Genomic DNA, 19388 nt, shown 5'->3' with positions numbered 1-19388 from the left:
AAGCAACAACGTTGTGAAAGTGCTCACCTTGTATTATTATTATTTTTTATTAAAGTGTTGTTTTTATTTCATAAAGATACCTTCCATGTTTACTGACTTTTGTTTTGGATTTTGCTTATTTTGTAATCAGTTTCACTCCGCATTCTTGTTTGTGTCTTTCGGCTTTTCCCGGTTAGGGATCGCCACAGTGGAACTCCGGTCCGCTAATGATTGGCAGTTGATTTTTACATACCGGTTTGCCAGGCCTGACGCGCAACATTCAACGAAGGTACACCCATTCATGCATGTTTCCACGCAGAAGACGCTCTAGCTGAGAATCGAACCGGACAGTGTCTTACTGTGAGGCGACAACGCTACAGTTTCACTCCACATTCTGGTGTGAATAATTTTTTTTATCTTTTCAGAACATTTTTATAGACAAAAGAAAGGGGTTTCTATGGGTCTTAGGATGACAGCCAACTATGCTAATTTAGTGATGGCATACTGGGAAACTATGATTTTGAGAGACATTCCTAGTTATATCTATATTAAATTGTATCAGCATTTTATTGATGACTTCATTTTTAATTGGACTGGTGATATAAACAGTTTGGAAATATTTATTAATTCTCTCAATAAGAGTACTACATTTTTAAATTTTACTTGTCATAAGAGTGTTGACAGTTTATTTTTTAATGTTGAAACTTTTAAGAAACAAGATGGTGAGAAAGTCTTTTTTCTGTCATATCTTATAAGAATACAGTCAATAATGCTATTTTTGTATTATAATAGTATGCAACTTATATATTTAAAAATAATATTGTTAAAAGACAAATTATGAAAATTAAAAGACTAGTGACAGATTTAGATATGATTGATAGTTTGGTTGAAAATATGCAGAATTTTTTTTTTTGTACAGAGGGTATCCCAAAAATGTTTACACCTTGCCGCTGGGGAATCAAATATTGTCATAAACAAACAGATTGTAGGCACAAACAGAGAGGGGTCAGTGGCTATGCCTGTTCTCCTTAGACAGTCAGTTGATTAGGGACATTGTGAACAATAACTGGCAAATTTTAACAGAGAATGATGAAGTTGCTAGTCTGGTTGAGAAGAAAGCTGTGTTCATTAATAAGGAAGATAAAAATTTAAAAAGATATTTTGATGAACAATCAAATAAAGTTGGAATGTATAGTGAACTATGGTATAAAGTTAGTACTTTTAAATGTTTAAGTTGATCTTCATGTAGGTTTATATCTGAAAGCTCTAATTTGTATTGTGAGGCAACAAAAAATCATACTGTATTTAGGGTTAGTTTACATGTAATTTTGAATTTATGGTTTACTATGCATAGTGTCCGTCATGTGATTTTTTTATGTTGGAAGGACCAAAAGACAGATTTAAAGAAGAATATATGTGAACATCATTATGCTATTAAAAATAGAAATTATAGGAATGCTTTAGCAAAATATTCTATGGTTTGTAAGAATATTAAGAAATTCATTTTTAAAGTAATTGATTGTGTTCCTAAGGATATTAATGGAAATAGAAATGAATTAAATGTTTTAGAAATTAAATGGCTAGTCATTTTGAATGCTTATGCAATCCCAAGACTTAACGGAATGGTTAATTATTCAGTAGTGTTGAAAAGAACTAGGAACAAAAGAAGATGTTAATGAATAAGTCATTTGGTACTAATTATGTGATTAGACCAACGTGTTTAAAAAGGACCATGTTGTGAGAGTTAATTAATCTGATAAAGACCTAGTATTTGGTCAAAAGCACTTAATAGTTTGTTTTCTGTAATAAAAGTATTTATTCACATCAGCCTGCCCTAGTATTTGTATTGGCTGTTTTTGTTGTATCTGTATCCACAACTGTTTGCATGACTGACAAATGGATATATTCTGTTTATGAAAGATACAGTTATACACACACACACACACACACACACACACACACACACACACACACACACACATATGCACATTTGTACATACACATTATAGAAAAGCTTCCCTATAGATCATTATTAGTATAATGTAGTCTTTGCAGTTTAGGCCTCAATGCTTTTAAGAACAGTATGTCTGAGATCTCTTATTTTTGGCTTGCCTATCACATGGATTAATTTATTATTACTAGCTGTTTTATATCTTTGTCATCTCCTTCCCACACTTCTTTATGAGACTCTCATCCTTACTAACCTTCAGGCATCACAAAAATCAAAACTTGAGCAATGCTATAGCAAAGTTGCTAAATATGCAGCAAATACATCTTTCAACACCCACCACTGTATAGCACTAAAAAGCTTAAATTGGTTAGAACTACCCCATAAACTAAAATATACACAGCTTCTTACCCAATATAAAATTATCCAGAATCTGTCTGCTTTTCCAGCACTAAATAACATTCTACACACCAGTGGTACTAGTTGGTCATTATGATCCAATGACCAAAAACTCCTGTCTGTCTGCAAACCTATCAAATATGCTGGGAAGAAAAACAGCCTACCTTTATCTGGCCAAGGCCTTTGATACCATTCCCCACTCAGGAATCATAGAAAAACTTACTAAGCTAGGCATCAACCCCTATATCACTAGGTGGGTTGCAAACTGGCTCACAGATAGAACCCACAGTGTGAAAGTAGCTGACTCCAAGTCAGACTACTGACCAGTCACGAGTAGAGTCCCACAGGGTTGGGTCCTGGGTCCCCTCCTGTTTGGTATTTACTTCTCTGAAGTCCAGGCCAACATGAAGGGACTCTGGTTGACAAAATTCACAGATGATTGCAAGTTGGGAGCGATTATTAACTCCCCAAGTGATGCTGACATCCTACAGAAAGGCCTCAATGAGACCAACGACTGGTGTCAGAACCATGGCCTTAAGCTCAATGCCAAAAAATGTGTCTTCATCCCCTTTGGGGAAAAACCCGGATCCCTTGAATTACCACATTGATGGTAGTTCACTGAACACAGAAGGCATTATAAGAGATCTGGGAACACAGATTGAGAGCAACCTCTCTTTTGACCACCACATTGCCACTGTGGTCAGAAAGTCCTTCTAAGTGGCACACCTCATTACTAAGGGTTTTACATCCAGGAAGAAAGGGTCATTGTCTCCCTCTACTCTTCCCTCATTAGGCCAATCACCGAGTACCACACCCCATTTGGCATGTACCTCACTAGACACCTGCAACATGTGGGGAGGCTGCAAAAGTACCTCACAAAGAGGATCCTAGGCCTTAAATACTTGTCCTATATGGACAGACTCAAAAAACTCCAACTATTCTCTGTTTCATATCGCCTACTTAGAAGCGAGCTCTGCTTGACTTACAAAGCCATGTCTGGCCCAACTCTGTTAGAAATGCTACATCTAAAGAAATCCCAATCCCTCTGCACTACATGCTCCAGAGATCTCAACCTCATTACTATAATCAACAGAACAAGTTGGAGGGACAGGTTCATAACCCAGAGACTGCCCATGCTATGGAATAGACTTCCCATACATGTCAAGCAGAGTACCTCACTGGTCCTCTTCAAGAGAAATCTTGATGAGTGGATGGGAAATAGAAAATTCACCCTGGGGATTACTCCAGTGGCTCTACTCGACAGAGGCACTAAGAACTAAGGTTGGCTGGCATGATGCCAGGGTAATCCTATGGGCTAGGCTTGTAAAGACTCCAGGGCCATTAGCCTAGTACACACCTATGAACCTATAAACCTATTGTCTGTACTTGTACCATGATGCTAAGAGCTGGAACTCCTTATCTCTCTCCATCAGGTCAACACCCTCCCTCCCTCCTATCCTTAAAAAACATTTTGAAAAAACTTCGAAGTTCCAGGCTGGGTCTGTTCTTACTTATCACCAGGATAAACTATATCCCTAAAGATGGACAAATAGCTATTAATACCTACATCTCCTTACTCATCCGCCTTAACTAACTTCCTTACTTCTAACAATTTTCTCCCCTGGCTTTCTCTGTAAATATACAGTAAACCTGTTTTTTTTTCATTTCATATTGCAATTCCTGTTTGTATTATATACTAATTTACCTTTAATTTATCTATAAACTGGCTAAAATTTCTCTATTAAATCATTGCCATATAACTTGAATTTATTCCTGACCATTGTTTTCAAATTATGTCTAATTTGGTACAATCATTTAAACTGTATTTGTTTTTTGTATTATCTTTAAAGACTGTGAAATTATTATTCTTTAAAATGTTTTGTAATACCTTGGACCTTTTCTTCCCAGGCTTCCACCTAAAATGGTCTCCTACCCAGTCTGACCTGACTTTCCCAATCAAATGTTATAAAGATATATATATATATATATATATATATATATATATATATATATATACATATATATATATATATATATATATATGTGTGTGTGTGTGTGTGTTTGTGAGTGTGTATATATATATGTGTATATATATATATATATATATATATATATATATATATATATATATATATATATATATAGAGTCAAGTGACCATCCTGACAGATAAAAGCAGATGTTTTCTGGTTCCCATGCACCATCACCTTGCTAAGTAAGAAAAGGAGATGAGCTTTCCATTTCATAAATAAGACCATTGCACTAGTTATTTAAAATGTCAAGGAAGTATACCTTTGGAAATATTAAATAATGATGTGCAGTAAACCTTCATTGAAGTACTTAGGCTACTGAGACAATGATATTTCTGTTTTTAGTTGTATTACCTTATAGCAGATTAAAATGACTGAGGGTCTGTAGTAACTTTCTACCAAACAATCTGAAACCAGTTTTTCAAATCTAGCAGTCCTTCAAGCTATTTGTCTGTCTGACAGATTAGAAAGTAGCTGTTCTCATTATTTCCATGAAAGATGACCTTATGTGTTGCCAGCATAAAGGCTGTTGTAATATTTGCATCTACTGTAGTAATATTTCCATTAGATTATAAATCAGCTTAATAGAATGGCATGATCATTTCTTTTATATATAGAATTTGGTTACTTTCTCCTCTGGAATTGAATAATTCACACTATTCTTCTTAAAGCTGGAACATCCTTGACCTACCATGTTTTATATTTAGTGTACAGCACTGTGGCTGAATTTATCGTATTATTCTATTTTTCTCCTCCATCTTTGTATGTTAAGCTTGATGGCATTAGTTATCTCTTTGTATTTAATATATTTGTACAGTGCTTAATTTTAGGCATTTCAACAAATTTTAACAGTTATGTCAGGGGAGATAACCAGCCATAGGAGAGTTAGCATATTTTGGCAGGGGACTAAATAAAGTTAAATTAATTATACCACTATTAATATGTAGATGTTTGTACTTAAAAAAAATGAGTTATAGTAAGGAATTTACCTAAAAGGTCTTTCTCTATTGAGCTGGTGGAGTCTGAGGACAGTTAATTAAATAAACATCAGGATTGTGTACATAGAGGGGGCAGAGACGTACATATGATTAAGGAATACACTTCTTTTCTTCTGAAAAAGTCCTTGATTATTATGGACAAAAGTGCTTAACTAGTATATGTTTTAAGATTTTACATTTGTTGTTTTAATAAAAAGTGACTTGTGGTCCATAATCAGGAGTGAGATTGTGGTTAATTGCTTTCTAAATGTTTTAAGATAATAATCAAAGGACATAGAGATGCACCCTTAGCCTAAGAACCACACAAAGTAAGCTAGTTTATTGTCAGCTAACCTACTATACTCTTATGAGAACATAGACAGTTAAGCACTATCAAAGCACTGTTGTCTTCTACCAAAACCCTGCTGAGCACTGCATTTAGTTGAGCTGTGCATTAGAGTTCACATAAACCTGCAAGCTGCAGCGCATGAGATAAGAATATAACAAGTCTTTAAAACCACTATTTGTTAAGTAACTCAGACTTTTCCAGTACTTAGAAATGACACATTTATCTGAGATAGCAAACAGAAAGACCCAAATTCTGACCGAGATGTTGTAACAAAACTATATGTTATCCCAGGAGCCACATTGATGGAAAGTATGGAATCACTGCACATACAGCTGAATATTCCAATTTAGCAGCCTTGGACCAAAAGCGGAACATATATTTTTTCTTTCAGAATTTATGCAGCCTATTAATGTGCTAGTAGCAACTGACAGCATGCACTACAGAGTAACAAAATCCTACCTTCCAACTATGATCCAGTGTCTGCCAACCACTGAGAATGAGAAAAGTCTATATCCATAGTGCCCACATCTTTGGCGACCCTTGCAAGATTTCAGTACAGTGATGGAATAGTTTACCAGATTGTCCACTTCTTTTCCAATTAGCTCATGAAGGGAATGTCAAATTCCTCTTATACTCTAGCTTCATGTGGTAGTAGGTGACATGTACCCACCTGAGGCTTTTTGCATATGCAAGCAAAGTTGGGTTGCTCCTTGTTCTCACCCTTACAATTTTAGTTAAACATTTCCATAATGGCAAAAGTAAACTTGCTATATGGTTCCTAACATTAGAGGATGGTGTTGTGCTCCTGAAATGGAAGCCATGGCAAAAAAAATCCTATTTTAGGCAAATTAAACTTAACTAAAAACATAGAAAAGAAGTGAAACATACATTATTGCCAAATGTTTGAAGGTGACTTACCAACCTGACCATACCCTTATTTTCCCATTATGCCAGCCACCATTTATTTCTCCTGCACTATGTGCAGCACCACATCGGCATATGTGGTTTTAACCATATGCCGTTTTGCAAATGGTTAGAGATGTATTATACCATTTCAAAGCTTGAGTACATGGTGCATGTAATAATTAAGTTCCATCCTGCCCCATGATGGGGGGAGGTATACTCAACCTTAAAATAAGAAATCATCCCTTTCTACACCTGTACAGTTTGTTGAATGTGACCGGCCCGAGTGGAGATATTGAACTCTCTGGCTGGATAAAACACTACATACATACATATGTTTCAAGCATGGGCATTAATGCCCTTCTGGCTTGCCTATATACCAAAACACTTGTTCTCATAATAAATGTCCAGGCTGTTCTTAAAAATATCTAAACTAGTACTTGTTTTAATGTAATGTGGTAGTCTGTTCCATGCATCAGCTACTCTGTCAGACATCCAATTAGTACACTTCTCATTCCTATAGAATCTCCTACATAGGTTGTCTGATGATTCTCTAGTACTTTTTGATAACCTCAAACATTCCCAGAGGTAGTTGTCCCTAAATGTCCTATATACCTGAATAAGATCTCCTCTTAAATATCTATAAGAGACACTGCACAAGTTCATATATTTTAGTCTTTCATAATAACTTAGATTTTCACATCCATGGATGCCCTTGGTATATTTCTGCTGTACTCTTTCCAGTTTATTCATGTTTGTTTTCCTATAGGGTTTCCATATTGTTATTCCATACTCAAGTTTGTGTCTAATGTAATTAACAAACAGTGACTTCATTATGTCTGATTTCCTAAACTTTATAAATCTTTTTATACAACCTATAGTTCTATAACTATCATTAGCCAATTGGTTGATATGATTAGAAAAACTCATAGCTGAATCTACCCATATACCCAGGGCCTTAAATGAGTCTACAATTTCAATTACTGTGTGCTGTATTAAATATTCACCTTTCTGTTTATGTTTCTCAAATCTCATATGCTTAGTTTTTGATGTATTTATCAACATTTTGTTCTCCTGTGCCCAAATGTTCAATTTAGTCAAGTTATTTTGCAGACATGCCTTATCTGTAACATTTGCAATCAGTTTGCCCAGTTTCAGGTTGTCAGCATATAGAGTGTAGTGTTAAATAAAAACAATGCTCCCACAATTGTAAAAAAAAAAAAAAAAAAATAGGACATAAGTTATTATTGCTGTGACTCCAGACTGGAATTTTTGAATGACACATATATTATGCCATTAGAATAAATGCTTTGAGCATGATGACCTATGGTGGGATGACATTTTACCATAGCTTCCTCAGTGCTATCTGCTTCTCACATTTTCTGCTTCATGTAGCATTTTGCAACAGACAGATTATTAAGGGAGGTCATGCTGATAAATTTCCTTTAATGGGCATTCATGTGATGAAATTAACTACTTCTGTCACGTGTGATATGACTAGGTCTTAGAAGTGCTTTTCACTGAGGAGTTTGGAGTTACTATTCAAAAGTGTCTCCCCTTTTTCAATCAGATCATCTTTCCCTCATACTGCTAATGCAAGCCGTTGCTTTTGTTTACACCATCGGGGACTTTTCTAAGTGTTATGCCATCCTGTGTCTATACTACTTGTTTGTTTAAGTAAGACATTCATGCTTGCAATTTCCTCCCTTTAGCCATTATTCCACATTGTTTATTTAAATATTTTCTAAACTTCCTCCTGATGTTTTTAGTATAGACATGTCTTCTTTTGGCTATTTTCAATACAATATTGTTCCCATAACAATTTTATTATAGTATCAAATTATCTGTTTCTCTGACTTGCATATGGGTGATAAGTTGCAAACTATCCTTGATGTAGCCAGTTACCCATAGTCATTATCGAAACATTGAAGTAGACAATGACTCTAATGGTGTACAACAGCACAACACTCAGAATTCAGCATAACCTAACCTTAATGGAATTGGCACATCTGAGAATATACCTTTATTTTAATAAACATATTTAATTATCTCCAGTCTTAATTCTAGCAAGGGGTATACTATACCAGTTAAAGTAGCAACAAGTGACAAATGACAATTTTATATCCTTAAAAGCAAAAGTAAAAAAAAAAAAAAAAAAAAAAAAAAAATGACACTACTACAACAACTCTTCAGAGATTATAGGAGACAGAAAATACAATTCACATCATAACCAAAGAGATTTATTTATTTAACAAAAGTAAAGTACTTTTATGCCAATGGCAATAATGCCAAAGGGATTAATCAGAATTAAAGCTCACCCAACAAATTAACACTTAAATAAAGTTTCACATTATCCATTATATACATGCATTAATTAATAAAATACTAAATACGAGAAGAACACTGAATCATAAGAAAAAAAAACTAACATATGTAACACATAACCTACTAATCTAAACAAACAAATAAATAGTGAAAACTGATTAATTCACATGTTAATAATTCAATGTAAAATGCATATCACTTCACAACTAAGGTTTGCAGCCCATCATTTTAAAACTGAACTTTTAGAATATTATCACTGATACCTGACGGCAAAGCAATGCTTAGCAGAAGCTGCCAAATAAACTCTATCCTATTCTTGATTCCCAATTACCTGCCATATAATTAAATGGGGCTTTGTCTAAAGTAACAAATACGATTTTGAAAATTTTGGACATGTCAGTTTATGCCTATTTAGTGCATTGTTCTTGTTTATTCTCTCTCAGTATCATGACAATGCTCATAAATTCTCTTATACAAAAATCTCTTGATTTTTACTATATAATATGAGAAACATGTTGAGCACAGAGTTATATAAAACAAGCCTATTGTGCCACAATGATCATCTTGCAAAGCATTACTTAGGATACTACTGATTATTAATCTCTGTGACTTTGTCTTCCAGTATATGGGATGCTATTTTCAACCCCCTTATTTTTTGTAGCATTTTTCATCTGTAAAGAAATTTAAACCTTTCTAGTACTCTCACATTCAACCATATTTTTAAGGCTTCTACCTTTCTCAAAAATAAAAACTGGGCTGTCAGCAAAGAATCTGTACATATCCTCATGGCATCTAAATGTAATCCAATTTTTCATCGTGGTGTCCTTGATCGCTATAGAGTTGATATTATAGAGTACAACCAATGCTCTCTTGACACTGGAGGTTTTTGTGTTGATAAAAATGTTGCCCATCATGGCCAAGCCTTGACCTAATAAAGGGATACATCTACCAGTTCATTCATTAGTGACCTCCTCAATCAGTTTTTCAATCATATCCATCACGTTCTGCAGTTCCAAAAACATACCTAGTATTTTATCTCTTTCCTTTAAAAAATCAAATTTATCAGAAATCATTCTTGCCAATCTTACTAATTGCCCTTTAACAAGATTTATTTTTTAATATATCATCGAATGTTAACTTTTATAATGCAAATATGCATTTAAAAATATGGGTTTCCTGTATATATTGGAAGGGAAAAAAAAGCTACACTGTATTGATAGTAATATGCAAGAAATTAATAGTATCCCATATATGTTGATAAGTGAATTCTAAAAATTCAGTAGTTTTTTTCTATATAATTAATAATATCATTGATATTTGTACCCAGACTAGTCCATAAGACAGAATTGTCATCAAAGTATCTTAGACAGAGCTTCCAACTGGTAATAAAGTTGGAATTCAGAATAAAGTTTCTCTCCCAACTCCTCATTACCAAATTTGCATAAATGGAGGCACAAGCCATCTTCATTTAATTTGCTTATAAAACTTAGACTCAGAATATATAAAATTATTCAAAAATATAATTTCTATAAATTCCATTAATAATTCAATATTGTATGTAGATAAAAATGCACATTCAACTATGGCCTCATTAAATAAAGCAACCCCCTTCATGTGGAACACAGGAAAGAGATCCACTGCCTCAGTACTAATGGAACTAAGATTTCCATGTCAAATCAATTATTAATTTTTCCATGTAGATCCCAAGATTCACTAAACATATGCAAATGTTCATATATAAAAAAAGGCTAAAGCATTCTATCAACATACATCGCTACTGGGTAGGTTTTAGTGTCCTGGGCAACAACAATCATTCTAAATGGCTTGAATATATTCTTATGAACTTTAAATATCCCAAAAATTGCAGGTACAGTGGGATTAGCAATATGAATATATATATATATATATATATATATATATATATATATATATATATATATATATATATATATGGGTTCATATGAATCCATCGACAGTTCAAAACATCGACAGCGAAACAGCAACAGCGAAAACACCGACAGTTCAAAAGCATGACACCGCATACACTCCACACCAGTACAACAATTAACAAACAAAACAAATCCCCACTCCAAAACCCACACACACCACACTAGCAAACCAAAATACTAACAAACCAACACTAAACCTTACATACACAACTATCGACAACCCAAACCCTAACCCTAAGGTCCGTCACTATAGCACACTCACCTAGCCCGCGCCCTACCCCTAACTCACTTAACCCACCCCTAACCCAAAACCTATCACTACTACACACATACCTAACCCGAGCCCTAACCCTAACTCACTTAACTCACCCCTATCCCCACAGACCGACAACATCGCACACTTACCTTACTCGCACCCCAACGTCCGTCACTACCGCATAAACACACATCCTTTCCCCATTTCGATGTTCTCAGCATCGGTGTTTTCCTCCGTCGGTCTTCTCGCTGTCGATCTTTTGCCGTCTATGTTTTGAACTGTCGATGGATTCATATGAACCCATATATATATATATATATATATATATATATATATATATATATATATAGATAGATATATATATATATAAAACAAATGAGTAATTAATCCTTTTTAAGGCCATTCTGAAGTAATAAGTCTATATTCACATAGGTTACATTTCTCTCTTTACAGGAGACATGTATACACCTTCTATAACCTGTAAGGTATAAACATCTCACTAATATAATCAATTATATCCATAATTACAAGGCCTCTTTTCTTGTCTAGTTTCATAACCCTATCTGTGGTGTCATGTGTTAATAATTTTAATAACAAGTGTTCATCTCTAGTAAGATTATAATAAATTCATATTATGAGGCAATTGGTACAAATCCTTTTTACAAGCCTTTTCAATTGCTTGGATTTTGCTAGTTGTCGTTCCTTATCTGAAAATGTTAAGCAACAGGCCAATGTAAATGTTTCATGAATATGTGTGGGTTCGAATCTCAGTGTACACCATTCTCCCCTTTCATGTGAAACAGAGCTTTTCCCTAAACCTATTCAAATGCAGTTTGGACCAAGAGATGGGAAATTTCAAGTGCACCCCTGATGTGTTGCCTGTGGTCCTTATGGATAGGGGCAGTTTTTAAATGCCCTTAGCCACAGGCATATATCAAAACCATTCCAGGCTGTGGGCATTAATAATTTGGAAAATTGGGGCATGGATGGCTGGACTTAAAATGATTCTAGGGCCGTTAGCCTAGTAAACTCCTATGATCCTGTATCACCCTAGCTTAGATGTATAAATGGTCCTTTATGATCAGTGCCCTACCCTGGTAAACAAATGTAAATACATAAATCCTTTTCAAATATTGAAAAATAACTTGCTGAAATGTTTCAATAGCTAAAAATGAAAAATTTACAACTGTTATGACCTAAAACAATGCCTCCACTACTGGTAAAAATAGTTTGAGGTTCTAATACCCCCCCCTTCTTTGTTCTCTACATTTTTACCTCCTCCCTGTCCTTTTATGGAATTTTAATTGCATTATTTTCTAATCTGTAGTTCTGGAATTGGTGTTGCTCTTTTACACCAAGTTGGACCAACTTGCCAACTTCTTACAATTGAAGAGTGGTGGTAACTCTAAAGGATCATACACTTTCACTCTTGTGTTACAATTAGACTGTGACTGCAAATCAAGTAATGTAATAATATTATTGCAGCTGCTATAATTGAGATGTTCAGCATTCAAATCAACATATTTTCTTCCTAGTTAATAGACGATAAGCTGTTTTAGATTAATTTTTTTTGGCATCCCTAACAAGCTTCCTCTGCTTCTGAGACTTAATTACATTGCACAGTTGATCAATTTTGAAAAGAAAATTGTCATAAGAAACTTTACAAGAATCAAATAATAAGTCATTAGTAATTTTCAAATTTAATGAATTAATTTCATCCACGTCTCTCCATTTGTATGTCATTTTGTTTAGTTACCTAGTCTCATGAGCTTGAAACCATGTCAGTCAAAGGGTCTATATCAGTTCAACGAAACAGCACATCATCGAATACAACAACCTCAAACTTCTAACCACGAAATCTAAAAACATTGAAAGCTCAGAACAGCAAATTTTTTTCCCTGGGAAAAAATTCACTGTTCCGAGAAACACACACACACAACATAAGCACACCAAAAAAACAGCACATACACTTAAAAGCCTATATCTAACCCTACACTAAACTGTACATACAGTACTATCTATCCATTATCCTTAACCCAAACCCTAACACTAAGGTCCGTCACTATCGCACACTCACCTCACCTAACCCTAACTCACATACCCGCCCTAACCCTAAAGTCTATCACTATCACACACTCACCTCACCCGCGCCCTAACCCTAACTCACATAGCCCACCCTAACCCTAACGTCCACACAATCGCACACTTACCTGAACCCAACCCATAACTTTCCACCACAGTGCTGAAAATAGCAAAGCTACAGAAACAGACAATCGAATTCTTTCCCTAGGAAAAAAAATTGGTTATTTGCAGCTTCGCTATTTTTAGCGTTCGCTGTTTTTGGTTTGATATTAGACCATTCGAAGTAGTAACACTTCGATGATCTAATAAAGACCCCAGTCAAACATATTGAGCAGCTCAGAATAAAAGTCAGAATCTGCACTGATACAACCAGGAAATTTCCAACATAGGAAACTCCTAAGCAATGTCTATATATATTGGAAAATCACAGAGATTAAGAATCAGTGGTATCCTATGCTATTTTTGCAAGATGGTCATTGTGGCACAATAGACTTAGTTTATATATCCATGTGTTCAGTATGCTCCACATACCATATAGGAAAGGTGGAGATAACTTTGTGTAAGAGGATTTATTAGCATTACTATGATATTGAGAGATCTGTGGTGGTGGTGCTGCGGTAGCGTTGTCACCTCACAGTAAGACGCTGTCTGGTTCAGTTCTCAGCTAGAGCGCCTTCTGCGTGGAGACATGCGTGAATGGGCGTACCTTCATTGAAGGTTGTGCGTCAGGGCTGGTAACTCGGCATGTAAAAATCAACTAACAATCATTAGCGGACCGGAGTTCCACTGTGGCGAACCCTAACCGGGAAAAGCCGAAAGACACAACAACTATGATATTGAGAGAAAAAAAAAAATGCATTATATAGGCATACATAAACATTTTCAAAAATTTCAAAAAAGAATTTTGCTATTTTAGATAAAGTCCCATTTGATTATTGGTGTGATAAATGGGAATCAGAATAGAATATAAACAGTTAAACAGTTGATTTTGCAACTTAGCAAGAATGCTGCCTCACCACCAGTATCAATGAAAATATTTCCATTAATTCAGTTTTAAAATGACTTACAGCTAATCTTTGGTGGGTAGTAGCATGCATTTTACATTGATTTTTTTAATAAAGTAATTAATTAGGTTTTACTGTTTATATATTAAATAAGTAGGTTGAGTGTTGCAAATTTTTGCTTTTTCTTATGATTCAGTGTTTGTCTAGTAGTCAGTATTTTATTAACTGATGTATGTACACAAAGGATCATGTGACACATTCCTGGTTATTTAAGTGTTAATTTTTTGGGTAAGCATTGTTCCAGATGAAATCTTTTGGGGACAAGTGATTAACTTCTGTCAAATAAATCTGTGTTTGGTTACAACATGAATCAGATTCCCTGTTTCCTACAGTCTCTGGAGATTTGTTGTAACGTCTTGTTTAATAAGTTTATTGGACACTGCTTAGTTTCAAACTGCGTTTTGAGTTTGGATTTTTTTTACCCTTAATTAGACCTTGCTAATAAAATGACCCCAATACGCTATAATTTCTAGGATCACTGGTCTCTTATTGCAGCTTAGTATTATATTGATTGCAGCTGTCAAGGTACTCTGCTTTCCTTTGTTCCAATCATGATATGTTCATATGTTCCTTTCCATTATCCTGACTTGTGTCTGCAGACCTGTGATGTGTACTGGAAATGAATTTTGCATTGTTTATGTAGATAGGTACATGAAGAATCAGGACCCAGGACATTGTCGTCTCAGTAAATGTTCTATGTTACATGATGTTTCTGCTATAGTTCAAAGAAGAATCATCCCTCTTAGCAAGTCACAAGCAATGCAGAGGTGTGGTAAATTCTGTCGGTTTTGAGATACTGACTGATACCTCAGTAATAACACCAGATTGTTCTTTTCTTGACAAACTTTACACTTTAATTAGAGCTTGCAGATTAAATTAACTTGATACATTGTAATGAAATCTACATTAAGCATTAATTTCTAATTAATGAATGCAATTTATTTATTTATTTTACATTTGTTAACCAGGTAGAGTCCGGCTGGGCAAGTACCCATTTTCAGCGGAGACCCGAGTAGATAAGCTCCATAACAATAGTACAAAAAGATTGTAAATCTTTTAAAATTGTTTGTAAACAATATACAAAAAGTTTGACAGTTGCCAACAATCACAATTTACAAAAAAGGGGAATGTAAAACAGAAAACATTACATGTTTTAAGCCTTACTACAGAAAGTAATATGAAACTCATTAGATATATAAGTAAAACCATTGTGGTGTTTTCATTTGGTAGAAATAAGACAAGAAGATAGCATAATAGAAACCATTTGATCGAAGGCATGAGAAACTAGCCAGGAGTATTACAGGAGCATAGTCATTACTGAGTAAGGTATTCCTTTAGGAGTTTTTTGAAGCTATGATGATCTGTGTTTTTTCAAATATTCTGGGGTAATAGGTTTCACTGTTTGGCTACTTTGAAGGAGAAGAGAGAGAGTCACCAAAGTAATTATGGGACTTTGTAACCTTGAGTATAAGTTTATCACATGATCTAAGGCTCTTGAGATTGGTATTTAGTTGTACTAGGTTGGAGAGTGTAGGGCAGTTTTCAGGTTTGTGGATAATGGGGTGGGCAGTGTGAGCAGACTGAGTAATAACAGACTGGGAAATTCAAGACAGTGTAATTTTTGAAGAGCAAGGCAATGATGGGTCCTGTTGGGTATATTAGCAGCAAATTTTGCTATGTTGTTATAGCAGGAATCAAGTAGATGTAAATCAGACTTGTGCAGGTTAGTGAAAAGTTGAGAACAGTAGAGAAGAGTGGATAGGAGGCGGAATCTGGCTGTGGCTTGTCTGGCATTTTGAGTAAGGTAATGTTTGGCCCTATACAGAGCATCAAGTTTGATGTCAACTTCCTTAATTGTGAGTGATATGTGTTTATTAAATGCTAGGTTGTTGTCTATTGTGACACCAAGTAGTTTTGTTTGGTTAACTGGTCTATTATAGTGCCATTAGTGGAATAGATGGAGAGAGGAGGTGGTTTTGCTTTGGATTTCCTGTTAGACAAGATCATTACTTTTGTTTTGTTTGGGTTTAGGATGCGTTGAAGTTCATTTGGGTAATTTTCTATATCTAGAAATGACTTTTGCAGTTTATCTTGGAGTTCTTCGGTGTGGCAGCAGAGCAAATAAGAGTAGCGTCATCAGTGTATTGAATGATAGAAGCAGACTTAGTGACAGTGTTTAGACTATTTGTGAATATAATAAAAAGGAAGGGCCAAGGATGGAACCCTGAGGAACCCCAACAGAGACTGGGAGGAGTATGCAGAGTTTATTATCCCATTTAGTTGCCTGTTGTCGATTAGTAAGGTAGCTAAAAAAACAGTTGAGAGCTGAAGAGTTGAGGTTGAAGGAGGCTAGAGTGTTAAATAGCAGTTGGTGGGATACCTTATCAAAAGCTTTGGACATATCAGGGAATATAGTAGAGACTAGTTGTCCATTCTTTTTGAGGAGGTCGATGTAGTTAGTGAAATTTATGAGGGCTATGGAGGTACTGTGTTTTGGATGGAAGTTGTGCTGTGAACTAGATAAGAGGTTATTTGTAGTGAGGTGGTCTAGGAGCTGCTTGTGGATACATTTCTCTAAGATTCTGGCTAGGAGTGAGAGAATGGCAATGGGCTGATAATTAGAGAGATCATTACATGGGCCTCCCTTGTGAAGGGGAATAATATGGGATATTTTCCAGGGTCTATATTACCATCTCGAATGGTAAAAATGTCTAACGCTCACATGAGTGAAAATGGACTAAAATGAACTTGCTATTGTGGGGGGCTGTACCCCCACACCGCCCGCTAAATATATATTCCAACTCCGAGGTCGCACTACAGTGAGGAAAGGGAAAATATCCCAATCCTCACTGTACCGCGACTCCCCCAAAAATGTTTGTTTTATTCCATTTTCGCTCATGTGAGCGTTCGACATTTTTACCATTCGAGATGATAATATAGACCCTATTTTCCATAGTATGAGGACGTATTGTTCTGCAATGGAACGATTGATTAAGATAGATATGGGATAGGTGATAGAGCTTGCAGTAGTTTTTAAGAGGTCTTTAGGGAGTTGGTCAGCTGCTAGACAGGTTTTAGTTTTGATAGGAGTTTTTTGATATAAGAGGTTTGTATGGGCTTACAGAAATAGTTGGGTTTAGAGTAAGTAGAGGTAGGCACTGTAAGGGGTTGGTTAGATTTGTTGTTTAAAAGTGAGGTGATAGTTGTGATGAAATGAGAGTTAAATTGGGATGCTATACATTCAGTGGTATTTGTTGTAGATGGTGCAGGGGTAGAGAATTTGCCAAGGCTGAGGAGGTAGTTAAAGTTTTAACAACATTTTTTTGTGGGTTATTTATGTGTTTTTGCTGACAAGCTAGAAAATAAGATTTTTTTTGTCAGATAATATTTGCTTCTTAGTTAGGTTTCGTAGTTGTTTGTAACAGGTGAGGTTTTCTGAGATTTTGGAGATTTGATAAGCAGTCCAGGCTCTATCCCTTTGTTTAATAAGAGATTTAGCATCTTTAGTTATCCAAGGTGGGTTTTTGTATTTGGAGCAAATGTTTCTTGTTGGAGTGAGGTTATTAAGGATGTTTAAGGAAGGTATCATTAAACTATTGTACAGCTTGGTCTAGGTGGAGTGATTTTAGAGGTGACCCATTGCAGTTTTGAAGTAGGGAATTTACGATGGTAGGGGAAATATTTATTTTGTTATATATGTGTTTGAAAATGACATTACAGGGGAAGTGAATGTGTTTCCTTAGAAGAAAGGTAGGGGAGTGATCACTGAGAGAATCGGAGAGGCACCCAGCCTGGTGGGCAAAGTTTGGCTTATTGGTTAGTAGCCAGTCTAGAATAGATTATTTCTTAGTGTGTTTATCGATTCTAGTGGAGAAGTTTATAGTTTTGGTGAAATTGAATAAATTGATAAAATTGGAGGGATTGTCAGATGAGCAGGATAGCCAGTCCAAGTTGAAATCACCTAGCATTATAGTTCCTTGGTGGAAAGTAGAGGATGCCAAAGATGTAAAACTTTCAGTGGTAAGTATATTATTTCCTAGTGGTAGGTAGGAGCAATAATTATGATGATTTGATGTGGATTTACTTCAAACATGGTAGTTACAATTTCTGCTTCTGATAGATCTGGGGGAGTACAGATTAATTTTTCAATTTTGAAGAAATTTTTATATATGATAGCAATGCCTCCACCACACTTGTTCAGTCTATCTTGTCTAATAACATTATAAGCACTATTAAGTATTTCCTCATCTTTAATGTGGGATTTTAGACATGTCTCATGTCTGCAATGATATCAGAGAGGGAAGAAAGGGGTCTTCGTTTGCTCACAACTCAGACCATTGCTGAGTTACTTCAAACTAATGAGAACCTAAACCTTTTTTAGACTTTTGAGTAAGAAAATCTAATGTAGCCACCATTTGCAGAAAAAAGTAACAGCAGGATTCAATAAAATCCATGTAGGCTCCGTTTACAGCCTACACGGAATGTACCTGTGTGCACTTCCATGGTTCCTTTATGGCAAAGAGCCATACATATTAACTATAGAATATTGCCAAAGGAGATCAGAGTTACATGGATATTGAATCCATGCAAGCAGCAGTGTAGTGTCTGTCATGTAGTTGTGGACTGTCCTGTCCACTAAATGTCTGGACAGGTGTTAAGCACAGGACAATATATATTTTTTAATTTTATGTGCTGTTTGCTCTGTGTGGCATGATGCTTAGTGATGCTGAGCTGCGCTTATACATATGCACCTGACATCTGCTATATATCTAAAAATAGAAACCAGATGTAATTAATTGAATATTTTTTTCCTGTCTCTCTCTGTTTACTTGAAGGGGTCAATATCACAAAATCAAATGTTGTGAACGCCGAATACCGGAAGGCTGAACTTGGTAGTTCGAAAATTGAGAATGTCGAAGCTGCAGAAACCCAAATTCTTTCCCAGGGAAAGAATTCAGTTGGCCGTTTCTGTGGCTTCAGCATTTTCGGACCAGGTCAAGGTAAGTATATGAATGGGTAGTGACGGACTTTAGGGTTAGGACGTGGGTCAGGTAAGTGTGCGATAGTGACGGACTTTAGGGTTAGGGCGTGGGTCAGGTAAGTGTGCGGTAATGACGGACGTTAGGGTT

Source organism: Protopterus annectens, chromosome 8.part1 (genome assembly GCF_019279795.1).
Source record: "Protopterus annectens isolate FY-2018-M chromosome 8.part1, PAN1.0, whole genome shotgun sequence".
Lineage (NCBI taxonomy): Eukaryota > Metazoa > Chordata > Ceratodontiformes > Protopteridae > Protopterus > Protopterus annectens.
Note: the sequence above shows the minus strand (reverse complement) of the source record.